This window comes from Ranitomeya imitator, chromosome 3 (assembly GCF_032444005.1).
Source record: "Ranitomeya imitator isolate aRanImi1 chromosome 3, aRanImi1.pri, whole genome shotgun sequence".
In the NCBI taxonomy this organism is placed as follows: domain Eukaryota; kingdom Metazoa; phylum Chordata; class Amphibia; order Anura; family Dendrobatidae; genus Ranitomeya; species Ranitomeya imitator.
The window spans coordinates 618841366-618857848 of NC_091284.1; positions in this window are offsets into that span (position 1 = coordinate 618841366).

Sequence of the window (16483 nt, forward strand, 5' to 3'; positions counted from 1 at the left end):
TACCTCAGCTTCTGGCTTCAGTAATCTTCAGGACAAGCTAAGTTTTTGATTTTCTTGTTCCACGTTTTGCTTTATTTTTGTCTTGTCCAGCTTGCATATAATTGTTTCTTTGCTGCTGGTTGCTCTAGCGGGCTGTAATTGCTCCTCATGTTCCATGAGTTGGAACATGAGTTCAAGTAATTACAGGATGGTTTTTTGAAGGGTTTTTTGCTGACCGCGCAGTTTACTTTTGTATCCTCTGCTATCTAGTTTTAGCGGGCCTCATTTTGCTGAAATTGTTTTCATACTGTGTATGTGCCTTCCTCTCATTTCACTGTCATTATATGTGGGGGGCTGCTATTTCTGTGGGGTATTTCTCTGGAGGCAAGAGAGGTCTGTGTTTCTTCTAATAGGGGAAGTTAGATCTTCGGCTGGTGCGAGACGTCTAGGATCAACGTAGGCACGTTCCCCGGCTATTGTTATTTGTGTGTTCAGGTTTAGGGTCGCGGTCAGCTCAGGTTTCATCACCCTAGAGCTCGTTGGTGCTTGTCCTTTTGTGATTCCCTGCCATTGGAATCATGACACAGCAGTGGACAAGGTAGCTGCAGCCACACTTGCAGCCTGAACAGCGACAGCAGTAACATCCACAGCTGAAGTTGAACGCTCTAGAGCCGCCAACCTTCCCTCCAGCTGCTGGATGTACCACTGTAAACGCTGATCGTCCGCCATTTACTAGCCAGACCTTGGCGCTAGTATTATGTTAGGACTGGCGGAACGCACCCAGAAAGATGATATGGATGCGTTCGCAGTCCGAGGTCCACCGTGCAGGTGAAAACCCGCTGCTAGTAAATTGCAGACTATATGGCGGTACACTAAAGTAAACACACATGGGTTCAACCTCACCCAGCGTGAAGGAAGCAATCCTGTTGTGTCACAGGACCGCGGTACCGCACCTAAAGCGCGAACAAGCAGTCAGCGTACTTAACCCCAACTGGGATTGAAGTCCGATTAGACCCTTGCTGGCACTACACCGCAACTGGGTGTGTAAGGAAACTAATCAGAAATATATAAATGCACAGGAGTGCGAGCAATGCCGCACTGACGGACGCCACCAACCACACAGGCTTGTGTATGGAAAGCGCTAGGCAAGCGCACGGCGCCGTACAGGCGAACACAGCAAGAGGACGCTGTAATGTGTGTATCGTGCAGATGGTTAGTCGGGCGCTAGATAGCTACCAACATCCACGAGCAGACAACAACTCTAGGGAGGGATATTTAGGAGCTTTCATCCATCGACATACATACATCTACACACACACATATATAATTATGAGACAATACTAGCGCATGGCCGTGCGGTCATGCGCAGTTTAAATAGTTGCAGCACAGGAAGTGGCTACAGAACTTTTGCCCTTCCAAGACCTGCCAAGAGGACCAATGGGATGTGCCGCAGAGCCTGAGCACCTGACCCTCGATCTCCAACGGGAGATCTTGCCCTGGGCATGCTCAGTATGTGCAGACAAGGACTTAGTCCCAGAGAAGTCCACTTGCTGCTGACCAGTACTGGCTTTAATGGCAGAAGCTGGAGAAGCAGCAGTAACTCTAAGAACAGAGTGAGATTGAGCAAGACGCTGGGACCGACGTCTTTGCTGAGCAGACTCCACTGCGGCTGGAACAGAATGGGAGACCGCAGTGGAGATGGCTCGAGATTCCCCCTGCGCAGAAGCGGGAGCTCGACCTCTAACAGCAGTAATGTTTTTTCATGACGTTACTGAATTAAACTGCCCTTTAACAATGGGAAACACTAAAGACAGATTCCAGATTCATGTAGAAGCACTTGTGATATTTAACTGTAAAAATTAAACACATGTGTGGACTGAATAAAAAATCTCCTTATCGAGGCATATATCTGTAAATTAAATTTGGTGCACAGTCAAGACTTTGAAAGAAGATTTTTGCATATTTGTCTTCAGTTGTGTTTGCGCTATACGACAAAGGAGATGGTGTAGGAATGCTATTTCGAAATCTAAAAACCATGCCTGAAATTCTAAAATATAAAAACAATTTACATTTATTTATTACATTTGGAATATGAAATATTCAAAACCCAAAGGGAAAACTGAAGTATTTTATAATTGTGTTAGATTGTCAATTTGTGATATTAAGAAAGCATATCATTGTATGTTAGAAAAGCGTATAAGGTCATGGCCAAAAGTATTGACACCCCTGCAATTCTGTCAGATAATACTCATTTTCTTTCTGAAAATGATTGCAAACACAAATTATTTGGTATTATTATCTTCATTTAATTTGTTTTAAATGAAAAAGCATAAAAAGAATTGTCCTAAAACCAAATTGGATATAATTCCACACACATAAAAAAGGGGGTGGGCAAAATTATTGGCACTGTTCGAAAAATCATGTGATGCTTCTCTAATTTGTGCAATTAACAGCACCTGTAACTTACCTGTGGCACCTAACACACCTAAATCACACTGACATGGATTAAAGTTGACTCAACCTCTGTCCTGTGTCCTTGTGTGTACCACATTGAGCATGGAGAAAAGAAAGAAGAAGACCAAAGAACTGTCTGAGGACTTGAGAAACCAAATTGTGAGGAAGCATGAGCAATCTCAAGGCTACAAGTCCATCTCCAAAGACCTGAATGTTCCTGTGTCTACCGTGCGCAGTGTCATCAAGAAGTTTAAAGCCCATGGCACTGTGGCTAACCTCCCTAGATGTGGATGGAAAAGAAAAATTGACAAGAGATTTCAATGCAAGATTGTGCAGATGTTGGATAAAGAACCTCGACTAACATCCAAACAAGTTCAAGCTGCCCTGCAGTCCAAGGGTACAACAGTGTCAACTCATACTATACGTCGGCATCTGAATGAAAAGGAACTGTGTTGTGAATTCTGCTTTTGGGCTCCCTCCGGTGGTTGTTGATGGTAATGCAGTTATTCCTGAGCAGCAGTTTTGGACAAGTGTTTCTGCTAATTGCAATTCGGACTGGGGTATTTAGCTGTGCAGGACTCATTAGTCCTTGCCAGTGGTCAATGTTCCTTTGGAAGTGTTGGTCCCTGCCTGGCCTCTCCTGCTTGCTGCCATTTCAGCAAAGATAAGTGTTTGCTTCATTTTTTAGACACACGGCTGTGTGTTTATCTTCTGTGCTGATCTTGTTTCTATTTTTTTCTTGCTAGACTGTGCCTGATGTTTTTCTCAGTCTAGTTGGATTCGCTGGAGTCGCAGATATACTCTCCACATCTTTAGTTAGGTGGTGGAGTTTTTTTGTATTTTTCTGCTGTGGATATTTTGTAGTGTTTTATGCTGACTGCATAGCATCCTGTACTATCCTTTCCAATCTAGGTAGATGTGGCCTCCTTTGCTTATCCCTGTTTTCTGTCTGCGTGTGTCTTTTCCTCTCCTACTCACAGTCATTATTTGTGGGGGGCTACCTATCCTTTGGGGGTCTACTCTGAGGCAAGAGAGTTTTCCTATTTCCATCTTTAGGGATATTTAGTTCTCCGGCTTTGTCGAGGTGTCTAGGTCTGGTTAGGCACACCCCATGGCTACTTCTAGTGCGGTGATAGGATCAGGGTTTGCGGTCAGTAAAGTTACCACTGCTCCAGCGAAGGTCATTTCATGCTGCTCCAAGGCCACCTGATCATAACAGGACTGTATGGTAGGAGACCCAGGAAGACCCTATTTCTTACTCCGAGACATAAAAAAGCCAGGCTGGAGTTTGCCAAAACTTACCTAAAAAAGCCTAAAACATTTTGGAAGAATGTTATCTGGTCAGATGAGACAAAAGTAGAGCTTTTTGGGCAAAGGCATCAACATAGAGTTTACAGGAGAAAAAAAGAGGCATTCAAAGAAAAGAACACGGTCCCTACAGTCAAACATGGCGGAGGTTCCCTGATGTTTTGGGGTTGCTTTGCTGCCTCTGGCACTTGACTGCTTGACCATGTGCATGGCATTATGAAGTCTGAAGAAGACTACCAGCAAATTTTGCAGCATAATGTAGGGCCCAGTGTGAGAAAGCTGGGTCTCCCTCAGAGGTCATGGGTCTTCCAGCACGACAATGACCCAAAACACACTTCAAAAAGCACTAGAAAATGGTTTGAGAGAAAGCACTGGAGACTTCTAATGTGGCCAGCAATGAGTCTAGACCTGAATCCCATAGAACACCTGTGGAGAGATCTAAAAATGGCAGTTTGGAGAAGGCACCTGTTACGCTCAGGGACCAGGAAAGCGAGATAAGTGGACCCACTGGACCAAAACAGCGAACCTCCCCAGGACGAGTGGACCAGGTGGACCACCCCCTATACAGGGAGCGTTAGGAGCAGGCCCAGGGGAGACTACTGAACGGCAGCCGGTACCAAAGTACAAGGAAAGGAAAAGGTCAGGGCAGGGACGACGGAAAAGAGAACGAAGAAGGAGAAGCGGAACGGGTAACGGGAACTGACAAGATAGACAGAGAATGGAAGGACAAACCGGAAGATAGGATATAGACATGAGATCACGGAAGCGCAGGAGACGATGGCGGAAGGACTAGGCAGAGGATCTTGAACTCCGGCAAGTAACGAAGGTACAGGAGAACTGGAGCTGCAAGGGAAGCACGGAGACAGTTAATGATAATACACAGAAACGAAAAGTCAGAGACAAGCAGCAGGGAGAACGTAAGGTATGCTAGGAAGCGAGGGAGCCAGAGGCATTTGCTAGAAAACAAATGACAGACAGGCACAGCCAAAAGGAAGAGGCGGCCTTAAATGCAGAGTGGCAGCATACCTTCCGGGTCATGGTCCTCCAGGACCACAGAGAGCAGGGGAAAGAGTGTCCAAAGAAAAAGGCAGAGTGCGCATACAAGTGCTCCCAGTAGAGGGCGCTGTGGACGCGCAGGAGCGCTGCTAGTAACGTCAGCGCTGCCAGCAGGACACAGGGCTGACCGGAGCAGGGAAGGCAGAGTGCGCGTGCGCAGGACACCCTAGTGCGTGCGCCCGACAGGAAGCAGGAGCCGGGAGAGCGAGCAGAGAAGGCGGCGCAGGAACAGGAGCGCGCCGGGACGCCGAGGAGCGGTAAGTAAAAGCGGACAGCAGGGGCCTCGGCGGTGATAATGGCGACCTGACAGTACTCCCCTCCTTACCTCCCCCCTTTCTAAGACCAGAAAGAAATCTAGCCAAAACTCGAGGAGCTTGGATGTTCTCCCGAGGCTCCCAGGATCTCTCCTCTGGACCAAAACCCTTCCAGTCTACCAGAAGAAAGGTCCTCCCCCTCACTCTCTTCATGGCAAGGATGTCCTTAATCTCAAAAACATCATTAGCGGAGACCGGCCGGGAAGAAGGCGCAGTAGAGGCATGAAACTGATTGAGAACAAGTGGCTTCAGAAGGGAAACATGGAAGGAATTAGGAATGCGTAGCGAGGAGGGCAGCTTTAACTTGTAGGAGACATCATTAATACGGGTCAGAATCTCAAAAGGCCCAATATAACGAGGACCCAATTTACGAGAAGGAATCTTTAAGCGAACAAATTTAGAGGATAACCATACCCTATCACCGGGATGATATAACGGAGGGTCTAGGCGCCTCTTGTCAGCATGTCTCTTCATTCTGTCTCGCGCAAATTCAAGAGCGGTCTTGGTCTCCTGCCAGATCCTGGAGAACTCCCCGGACAAAAGATCAGCCGCCGGCACCCCCGAGACAGGAGGAACCGGTAGAGGTACACCAGGATGTTGACCGTAGACGATAAAGAAGGGCGACTTGGAAGAAGATTCACTGGGATGGTTGTTGTATGCAAATTGTGCCCAAGGAAGAAGATCAGACCAGTCACTGTGATGTACATTGGAAAAATGACGAAGATAAGTTACCAGAGTCTGATTGGTGCGTTCCACTTGACCGTTGGACTGAGGGTGGTAGGCAGAAGAGAAGTCAAGTGAGATGTTCATATATTTACAGAGCGCTCTCCAGAACCGAGATGTAAACTGAACTCCTCTATCCGAAACGATATGTTGAGGAAAGCCATGAATACGAAAAATATGGCGGACAAAAATTTTTGCCAGTTCAGGTGCAGAGGGTAAACCAGGAAGGGATAAAAAATGAGCCATTTTGGAGAACCTATCCACAACAACAAGGATGACAGTGCAGCCGGAAGAGCGAGGCAAATCGGTGATGAAATCCATTGCAATGTGTTGCCACGGAGCTGAAGGAACTGGCAGCGGATGAAGAAGTCCTGAGGGCCGTCGTCTAGGAATCTTGTTCTTGGCACAAGACGGACAAGAAGCAACAAAATCTTGAACATCCTGGGAAAGAGTCGGCCACCAGTAGTAGCGGGAAAGAAGCAAGAGTGTCTTCTTAAGATCGGCATGACCAGCAAACTTGGAGGCATGGCCCCAACGTAAAACTCGCCTTCTGTTGCGCTCAGAGACGAAGGTCTTGCCCGGAGGCAGCGAAGACAGATTGACGGGAGCTACTACGATGACCTTGGAGGGACCCAGAATATGCGAAGCCTCTTCCTCTGAGTCGATAGGCAAAAAGGATCTGGAGAGAGCGTCGGCCTTAAGATTTTTATTGCCAGGACGAAAATGTAACTCGAAATTAAAATGAGCAAAGAAAAGGGACCATCTAGCTTGCCAGGGATTAAGTCTCTGAGCCGAACGAATATAAGGTAGATTCTTGTGGTCCGTATAGATCCTGAACGGGTGAACAGCTCCCTCCAAAAGGTATCTCCACTCTTGTAGAGCCAACTTTATGGCCAATAACTCCCTGTCACCAATAGAATAGTTTCGCTCAGAAGGAGAGAAGGTCTTGGAAAAGAAACCGCAGGTGACAAATCGCCCAGACGAGGATTCTTGAGACAGTACTGCCCCTGCTCCTACTGCAGAAGCATCCACTTCGAGAATAAAAGGTTTATTGACTTCAGGACGATGAAGTACGGGAGCTGTGGAGAAGGCTTGTTTCAAAGAAAGAAAGGCATCTTCAGCTTCAGGGGTCCAGATGTGAGGATCGGATCCCTTGTGAATCAAGGAGATGATGGATTTGATTAGAGAAGAAAAGTGAGGAATGAATTGTTGGTAGTAATTCGCGAAACCGACGAATCGCTGGATAGCTTTGGTACCAAGAGGACGTGGCCAGTTGAGCACGGCGGACACCTTTTCCGGATCCATGCATAGACGAGAGTCGGAGATAATGTATCCCAGGAAAGGAAGAGATGACTGCTCAAAGGCGCATTTCTCGATCTTGGCGAATAGACGATTCTCCCTCAGACGCCGAAGAACAAGACGAACGTCCCTTCTGTGAGTAGAGAGGTCAGGAGAATAAACGAGAATATCGTCCAGATATACCACCGCGCAAGAATACAAAAGATCATGGAAAATGTCATTCACAAATTCTTGGAATACCGCGGGGGCATTGCATAAGCCGAAGGGCATGACGAGGTACTCGTAGTGACCATCTCTGGTGTTGAAAGCGGTCTTCCACTCATCTCCGGAACGAATTCGGATAAGATTGTAGGCCCCGCGAAGATCCAGCTTAGTAAAAATTTGAGCTCCCCGTAGCCGATCAAAAAGTTCAGGAATAAGAGGCAGTGGATACTTGTTCTTAATAGTAATACAAATAAGACCACGGTAGTCGATGCAGGGACGGAGGGTTCCGTCCTTCTTCTTAACAAAAAAGAAACCTGCACCTGCGGGTGAGGAGGACTTCTGGATGAAACCCTTGGCCAAATTCTCCTGAACATACTCGGACATGGCTTGAGACTCAAGAAGATTCAGTGGATAGATTCGTCCTCTGGGTGGAGTTGAACCAGGAACGAGGTCGATCGGGCAGTCATATGGGCAATGCGGGGGCAAGTTCTCCGCTTCTTTCTTATCGAAGACATCAGCAAAGGAGTGATAGGCTGAAGGCAAACCTGCCGGAGGAGAAGTAGACATGGATGACCTTAAAGGAAGAACAGGACGTAGACATTCAGTTTGACAGGAATGACCCCAACGAAGGACATCACCAGAACGCCAATCTAAAACTGGCTCGTGTATTCTTAACCACGGAAGACCCAGGAGAAACGTATGAGATAAAGATGGCAACACGTAGAAGGCAATCTTCTCCCGATGTAAAGCTCCGATTTGCAGTTCCACTTCTTCTGTGACCAAAGTAACGGTCTCCTGCAAGGGCCGACCGTCAACTGAAGCTAACTGCCGAGGAGACTCCAAGGATCTGACAGGAATTTGAAACCTACTGACCGCCTCGAGTTGAATAAAATTTCCAGCCGCTCCAGAATCAACATACGCTACTTCAGAAAAGCGAGCGGAACCGATATGCAACTGAACTGAAAGAGTAAAAGGTAGAGAGGATTCACTATCACCCAGGTAAGCTTCCCTTACCTGACCTAGGCGGAAGCGTTTCCGGGCCTCACCGGACAGGAACGCAGAAGATGGGAGGCACTGCCACAGTAAAAGCAGAGACCCTGTGCCAGTCTCTCCTTACGACGCTGCTCCGCCGGCTTGATACGGTCCACCTGCATAGGTTCAGGAGCAGATACCACAGAAGGAGAGACTTGAGGAGAGCGAGGAGGACTGCGAGAAGATAGGACTGGACGAGGTGGTCTCCTCTCCCTGGCCGATTCACAGAGACGTTCCTGAAAACGCAAGTCAATGCGGGTCGCCAGGGAAATCAGATCCTCCAGAATTGTAGGAGTGTCTCTACCCACCAACTCGTCCTTAATTCGACCAGACAGACCGCGCCAGAAGGCCCCAACCAAAGCCTCATTGTTCCAGCCCAGCTCGGACGACAAGGTACGAAATTGAATGGCGTACTGGCCGACAGAAAGAGTACGCTGGCGGAGACTAAAAAGAGACTCGGTAGTAGAAGCCAACCGTCCCGGCTCATCGAAGACCTTACGAAAGGTCTCTAGAAAAGAAGAGAGTTGGTAGACGAGAGGATCATCACGTTCCCAAAGGGGGTTAACCCAGGCCAGGGCCACACCCTCCAAGTGAGACACAATAAAGGCCACCTTAGCTCGGTCAGTGGGGTATTGTTGTGGCAGAAGTTCAAAGTGCATCTGGCATTGGTTTAGGAAACCTCGACACAATTTAGGATCTCCCCCGTATCGCGGCGGCCTAGCCAGACGAGGAGGAGGGTGCGAAGCCGGAGCCTGGGCAGGGGCTGAGGTGGCAGTTTGAAGGGCGAGCAGACGATTATCCACAGAAGCCATGTAACTCAGTATGTGGCCCTGGGTATCACGTTGCTGGGCGAGTGTCATGATCCCAATGGCAGGGGATCACTAAAGGACAAGCACAGACACAAACAAGCTCTAGGGCGATGGAACCTGAGCTGACCGCGACCCTGAACCTAACACACAAATAAAAGTAGCCGGGGAACGTGCCTACGATGATCCTAGACGTCTCGCTCCAGCCGAAGATCTAACTTCCCCTATTAGAAGAAACACAGACCTCTCTTGCCTCCAGAGAAATACCCCACAGAAATAGCAGCCCCCCACATATAATGACGGTGAAATGAGAGGAAAGCACATACGCAGTATGAAAACAGTTTCAGCAAAATGAGGCCCGCTAAAGCTAGATAGCAGAGGATACAAAAGTGAACTGCGCGGTCAGCGAAAAACCCTTCAAAAAACCATCCTGAAATTACTTGAACTCATGTGCCAACTCATGGTACATGAGGAGCAATTTCAGCCCACTAGAGCAACCAGCAGCAAAGAATCACATATCTGCAGGCTGGACTAAAAAACCAAATAAAGCAAAACACCAAAACAGGAAAATCCAAACTTAGCTTGACCAGAAGGTTCTAGGAGCAGGGAGCAGAGGTAACAAGACACACTGGATACATTGATAACCGGCGAGGAAATGCCAGCAAAGCCAGGTTAAATAGGAAACTCCCATATCCTGATGGAACAGGTGGAACCCAGAGACCCAGGAAAGACAAGTCACCCAGTACCATCAGTAACCACCAGAGGGAGCCCAAAAACAGAACTCACAACAGTACCCCCCCCTTGAGGAGGGGTCACCGAACCCTCACGAGAACCACCAGGGCGACCAGGATGAGCCCTATGAAAAGCGCGAACCAAATCATCAGCATGAACATCCGAGGCAACCACCCAAGAATTATCCTCCTGACCATAACCCTTCCACTTGACCAAATACTGGAGTTTCCGTCTGGAAACACGAGAATCCAAGATCTTCTCCACAACATACTCCAATTCTCCCTCCACCAGCACTGGAGCAGGAGGCTCAAGCGAAGGAACAACAGGTACCTCATACTTCCGCAACAACGACCGATGGAACACATTATGAATAGCAAACGATGCCGGGAGATCCAAACGAAACGACACAGGGTTAAGAATTTCCAAGATCCTATAGGGACCGATGAACCGAGGCTTGAACTTAGGAGAAGAGACCTTCATAGGAACAAAACGAGAAGACAACCACACCAAGTCCCCAACAAGAAGTCGAGGACCCACGCGGCGACGGCGATTAGCAAACTGCTGAGCCTTCTCCTGGGACAACTTCAAATTGTCCGCCACATGACTCCAAATCTGATGCAACCTATCCACCACCATGTCCACTCCAGGACAATCAGAAGGCTCCACCTGACCAGAGGAAAAACGAGGATGAAACCCCGAATTACAAAAGAAAGGAGAAACCAAGGTAGCAGAACTAGCCCGATTATTAAGGGCAAACTCGGCCAGCGGCAAAAAGGTAACCCAGTCATCCTGATCAGCAGAAACAAAACACCTTAAATAAGTTTCCAAGGTCTGATTAGTTCGTTCAGTCTGGCCATTCGTCTGAGGATGGAATGCAGACGAAAAGGACAAATCAATGCCCATCTTAGCACAGAACGTCCGCCAAAATCTAGACACAAACTGGGATCCCCTGTCAGAAACGATGTTCTCAGGAATCCCATGCAAACGAACCACATTCTGAAAAAACAGAGGGACCAACTCAGAGGAGGAAGGTAACTTAGGCAAGGGTACCAGATGAACCATTTTAGAAAAGCGGTCACACACAACCCAGATGACGGACATTTTTTGAGAGACAGGGAGATCCGAAATAAAGTCCATGGAAATGTGCGTCCAAGGCCTCTTCGGGATAGGCAAAGGTGACAACAATCCACTGGCCCGAAAACAGCAAGGCTTAGCCTGAGCACAAACCTCACAAGACTGCACAAAAGAACGCACATCCCTCGACAAGGAAGGCCACCAAAAAGACCTGGCCACCAAGTCTCTAGTACCAAATATTCCCGGATGACCTGCCAACGCAGAAGAATGGACCTCGGAGATGACTCTACTGGTCCAATTATCCGGAACAAACAGTCTCTCAGGCGGACAACGATCAGGTTTACCCGCCTGAAACTCCTGCAAAGCACGTCGCAAGTCTGGGGAGACAGCAGACAAAATCACCCCATCCCTAAGGATACCAGAAGGCTCAGAATTTCCAAGGGAGTCAGGCACAAAACTCCTAGAAAGAGCATCCGCCTTCACATTCTTTGAACCTGGCAGGTATGAAATCACAAAATTGAAACGAGAGAAAAACAGTGACCAACGAGCCTGTCTAGGATTCAGACGCCTGGCAGACTCAAGGTAAATCAAATTTTTGTGATCAGTCAAGACTACCACACGATGTCTAGCACCCTCTAGCCAATGACGCCACTCCTCAAATGCCCACTTCATGGCCAAAAGTTCCCGATTACCAACATCATAATTCCGCTCAGCCGGCGAAAACTTTCTAGAAAAAAACGCGCATGGCTTCATCACTGAGCCATCGGAGCTTCTCTGTGACAAAACCGCCCCCGCTCCAATCTCGGAAGCATCAACCTCAACCTGAAAAGGGAGCGAAACATCTGGCTGACGCAACACAGGAGCAGAAGAAAACCGGCGCTTAAGTTCCTGAAAGGCCTCCACAGCCGCAGGAGACCAATTAGCAACATCAGCACCCTTCTTAGTCAAATCCGTCAAAGGCTTAACAACACTAGAAAAATTAGTTATAAAACGACGATAGAAATTAGCAAAGCCCAAGAACTTCTGTAGACTCTTAAGAGATGTAGGCTGCGTCCAGTCACAAATAGCCTGAACCTTGACGGGATCCATCTCAATAGTAGAAGGGGAAAAAATATACCACAAGAAAGAAATCTTCTGGACTCCAAAGAGACACTTTGAGCCTTTTACAAACAAGGAATTGGCCCGCAGGACCTGAAACACCTTCCTGACCTGCTGAACATGAGACTCCCAGTCATCAGAAAAAACCAAAATATCATCCAAATACACAATCATAAATTTATCCAGATATTCACGGAAAATATCGTGCATAAAGGACTGGAAGACTGAAGGAGCATTAGAAAGTCCGAAAGGCATTACCAAATACTCAAAATGGCCCTCAGGCGTATTAAATGCGGTTTTCCACTCATCACCTTGCTTTATTCGTATAAGATTATACGCACCCCGAAGATCAATCTTAGTGAACCATTTAGCCCCCTTAATGCGAGCAAACAAATCAGTCAACAATGGCAAAGGATACTGATATTTTACGGTAATCTTATTCAAAAGACGATAATCTATACAAGGCCTCAAGGAACCATCTTTTTTGGCCACGAAAAAAAAACCTGCTCCCAAAGGGGACAAAGATGGACGGATATGTCCCTATTCCAAGGACTCCTTAACATAATCCCGCATAGCAGTATGCTCTGGCACTGACAGATTGAACAAACGACCTTTAGGAAATTTACTGCCTGGAATTAAATTTATAGCACAATCGCAATCCCTGTGAGGAGGAAGCGAACTGAGCTTAGGCTCCTCAAAAACATCCCGATAGTCAGACAAAAACACAGGAATCTCAGAAGGAGTAGATGAAGCAATAGAAATTGGAGGTGCATCATCATGAACCCCCTGACAACCCCAGCTTAACACAGACATCGATTTCCAGTCAAGGACTGGATTATGAGTTTGTGACCATGGCAGACCAAGCACTAGGACATCATGCAAATTATACAGTACCAGGAAGCGAATCACCTCCTGATGAACAGGAGTCATACGCATGGTCACTTGTGTCCAGTACTGAGGTTTATTCATAGCCAAAGGTGTAGAGTCAATTCCCTTCAAAGGAATAGGGACTTCCAGAGGCTCCAGACTAAACCCACAGCGATTGGCAAATGACCAATCCATAAGACTCAGGGCAGCGCCTGAATCCACATAGGCATCGACGGAAATGGATGATAATGAACAAATCAGAGTCACAGACAGTATGAACTTAGACTGTAAAGTACTAATGGCAACAGACTTATCAACCTTTTTTGTGCGTTTAGAGCATGCTGATATAACATGAGCTGAATCACCACAATAAAAGCACAACCTTTTTTTCCGCCTATAATTTTGCCGTTCACTTCTGGACTGAATTCTATCACATTGCATTATCTCAGGTGACGGTTCAGACGACACCGCCAAATGATGCACAGGTTTGCGCTCCCGTAAACGCCGATCAATCTGAATAGCCATAGTCATAGACTCATTCAGACCAGTAGGCGCAGGGAACCCCACCATAACATCTTTATTGGCCTCAGAAAGGCCATCTCTGAACTTTGCAGCCAGGGCGCACTCATTCCACTGAGTAAGCACCGACCACTTCCGAAATTTTTGACAATAAATTTCTGCTTCATCTTGCCCCTGAGAGAGGGCCAACAAAGCTTTTTCAGCCTGAATCTCTTGGTTAGGTTCCTCATAGAGCAAACCCAATGCCAGAAAAAACGCATCCGCATTAAGCAACGCAGGGTCCCCTGGTGCCAATGCAAATGCCCAATCCTGAGGGTCACCCCGCAGGAAAGATATAATAATCTTGACATGCTGAGCAGGGTCTCCAGAGGAGCGAGATTTCAAAGAAAGAAACAACTTGCAATTGTTCCTAAAATTCAGAAAACGAGATCTATCTCCAGAAAAAAACTCCGGGACAGGAATTCTAGGTTCAGACATAGGAGCATGTACAACAAAATCCTGTATATTTTGAACCTTAGCGGCAAGATTATTCAGGCTGGAAGCCAAACTCTGGACGTCCATGATAAACAGCTGGGATCAGAGCCATTCAAAGATTAAGAGGAGGAGGAAGTAGCCAGGCTGCAATAAGGCTAGGCAGCAAACTCTGAGGGAAAGAGAAAAAAAAAAAAAAAACTTCCACAGACTACTTATCCTCCTACTTCAGCCAATACAATTAACACTTTGTGGGCCGGTTATACTGTCATGATCCCAATGGCAGGGGATCACTAAAGGACAAGCACAGATAGAAACAAGCTCTAGGGCGATGGAACCTGAGCTGACCGCGACCCTGAACCTAACACACAAATAAAAGTAGCCGGGGAATGTGCCTACGATGATCCTAGACGTCTCGCTCCAGCCGAAGATCTAACTTCCCCTATTAGAAGAAACACAGACCTCTCTTGCCTCCAGAGAAATACCCCACAGAAATAGCAGCCCCCCACATATAATGACGGTGAAATGAGAGGAAAGCACATACGCAGTATGAAAACAGTTTCAGCAAAATGAGGCCCGCTAAAGCTAGATAGCAGAGGATACAAAAGTGAACTGCGCGGTCAGCGAAAAACCCTTCAAAAAACCATCCTGAAATTACTTGAACTCATGTGCCAACTCATGGTACATGAGGAGCAATTTCAGCCCACTAGAGCAACCAGCAGCAAAGAATCACATATCTGCAGGCTGGACTAAAAAACCAAATAAAGCAAAACACCAAAACAGGAAAATCCAAACTTAGCTTGACCAGAAGGTTCTAGGAGCAGGGAGCAGAGGTAACAAGACACACTGGATACATTGATAACCGGCGAGGAAATGCCAGCAAAGCCAGGTTAAATAGGAAACTCCCATATCCTGATGGAACAGGTGGAACCCAGAGACCCAGGAAAGACAAGTCACCCAGTACCATCAGTAACCACCAGAGGGAGCCCAAAAACAGAACTCACAACAGGCGAGCTCTTGCTGGAGACTGGCCAGCTGGGTTGCGCTCCCCGGGTCGGAGGGTTGAAGAGCAGCTAAACGGGACTCCATAGATTTAAGAAAACCCATAATCTGGCTTTGGTTCTCCCGTAAAAACAAGAGTTCCTTTTGGGTGGAAGCAGAGGTACCAGCGGGATCCATGGCCTGTCTGTACTGTTACGCTCAGGGACCAGGAAAGCGAGATAAGTGGACCCACTGGACCGAAACAGCGAACCTACCCAGGACGAGTGGACCAGGTGGACCAGGTGGACCACCCCCTATACAGGGAGCGTTAGGAGCAGGCCCAGGGGAGACTACTGAACGGCAGCCGGTACCAAAGTACAAGGAAAGGAAAAGGTCAGGGCATGGACGACGGAAAAGAGAACGAAGAAGGAGAAGCGGAACGGGTATTGGGAACTGACAAGATAGACAGAGAATGGAAGGACAAACCGGAAGACAGGATGGTGACACGAGACCACGGAAGCGCAGGAGACGATGGCGGAAGGACTTGGCAGAGGATCTGGAACACCGGGAAGAAACGAAGGTACAGGAGAACTGGAGCTGCAAGGGAAGCACGGAGACAGTTAATGATAATACACAGAAACGAAAAGTCAGAGACAAGCAGCAGGGAGAACGTAAGGTATGCTAGGAAGCGAGGGAGCCAGAGGCATTTGCCAGAAAACAAATGACAGACAGGCACAGCCAAAAGGAAGAGGCGGCCTTAAATGCAGAGTGGCAGCATACCTTCCGGGTCATGGTCCTCCAGGACCACAGAGAGCAGGGGAAAGAGTGTCCAAAGAAAAAGACAGAGTGCGCATACAAGTGCTCCCAGTAGAGGGCGCTGTGGACGCGCAGAAGCGCTGCTAGTAACGTCAGCGCTGCCAGCGAGACACAGGGCTGACCGGAGCAGGGAAGGCAGAGCGCGCGTGCGTAGGACACCCTAGTGCGCGCGTGCCCGACAGGAAGCAGGAGCCGGGAGAGCGAGCATAGAAGGCGGCACAGGAACAGGAGCGCGCCGGGACGCCGAGGAACGGTAAGTAAAAGCGGACAGCAGGGGCCGCGGCGGTGATAATGGCGACCTGACAGCACCCTTCAAATATCAGGGACCTGGAGCAGTTTGCCAAAGAAGAATGGTCTAAAATTCCAGCAGAGCATTGTAAGAAACTCATTGATGGTTACCGGAAGTGGTTGGTCGCAGTTATTTTGGCTAAAGGTTGTGCAACCAAGTATTAGGCTGAGGGTGGCAATAGTTTTGTCTGGCCCATTTTTTTGAATTTTGTGTGAAATGATCAATGTTTTGCTTTTTGCTTCATTCTCTTTTGTGTTTTTTCATTTAAGACACATTAAATCAAGATAATAATACCAAATAATTTGGGTTTGCAATCATTTTCAGGAAGAAAATAAGTATTATCTGACAAAATTGCAGGTGTGTCAATACTTTTGACCATGACTGTATCTGCACAGAGATTGAAGCTTTAGAGACGGGGAGTTCTGTGGAAACTGTTTGGGTAGGTAAAGAGAATGGGGCAT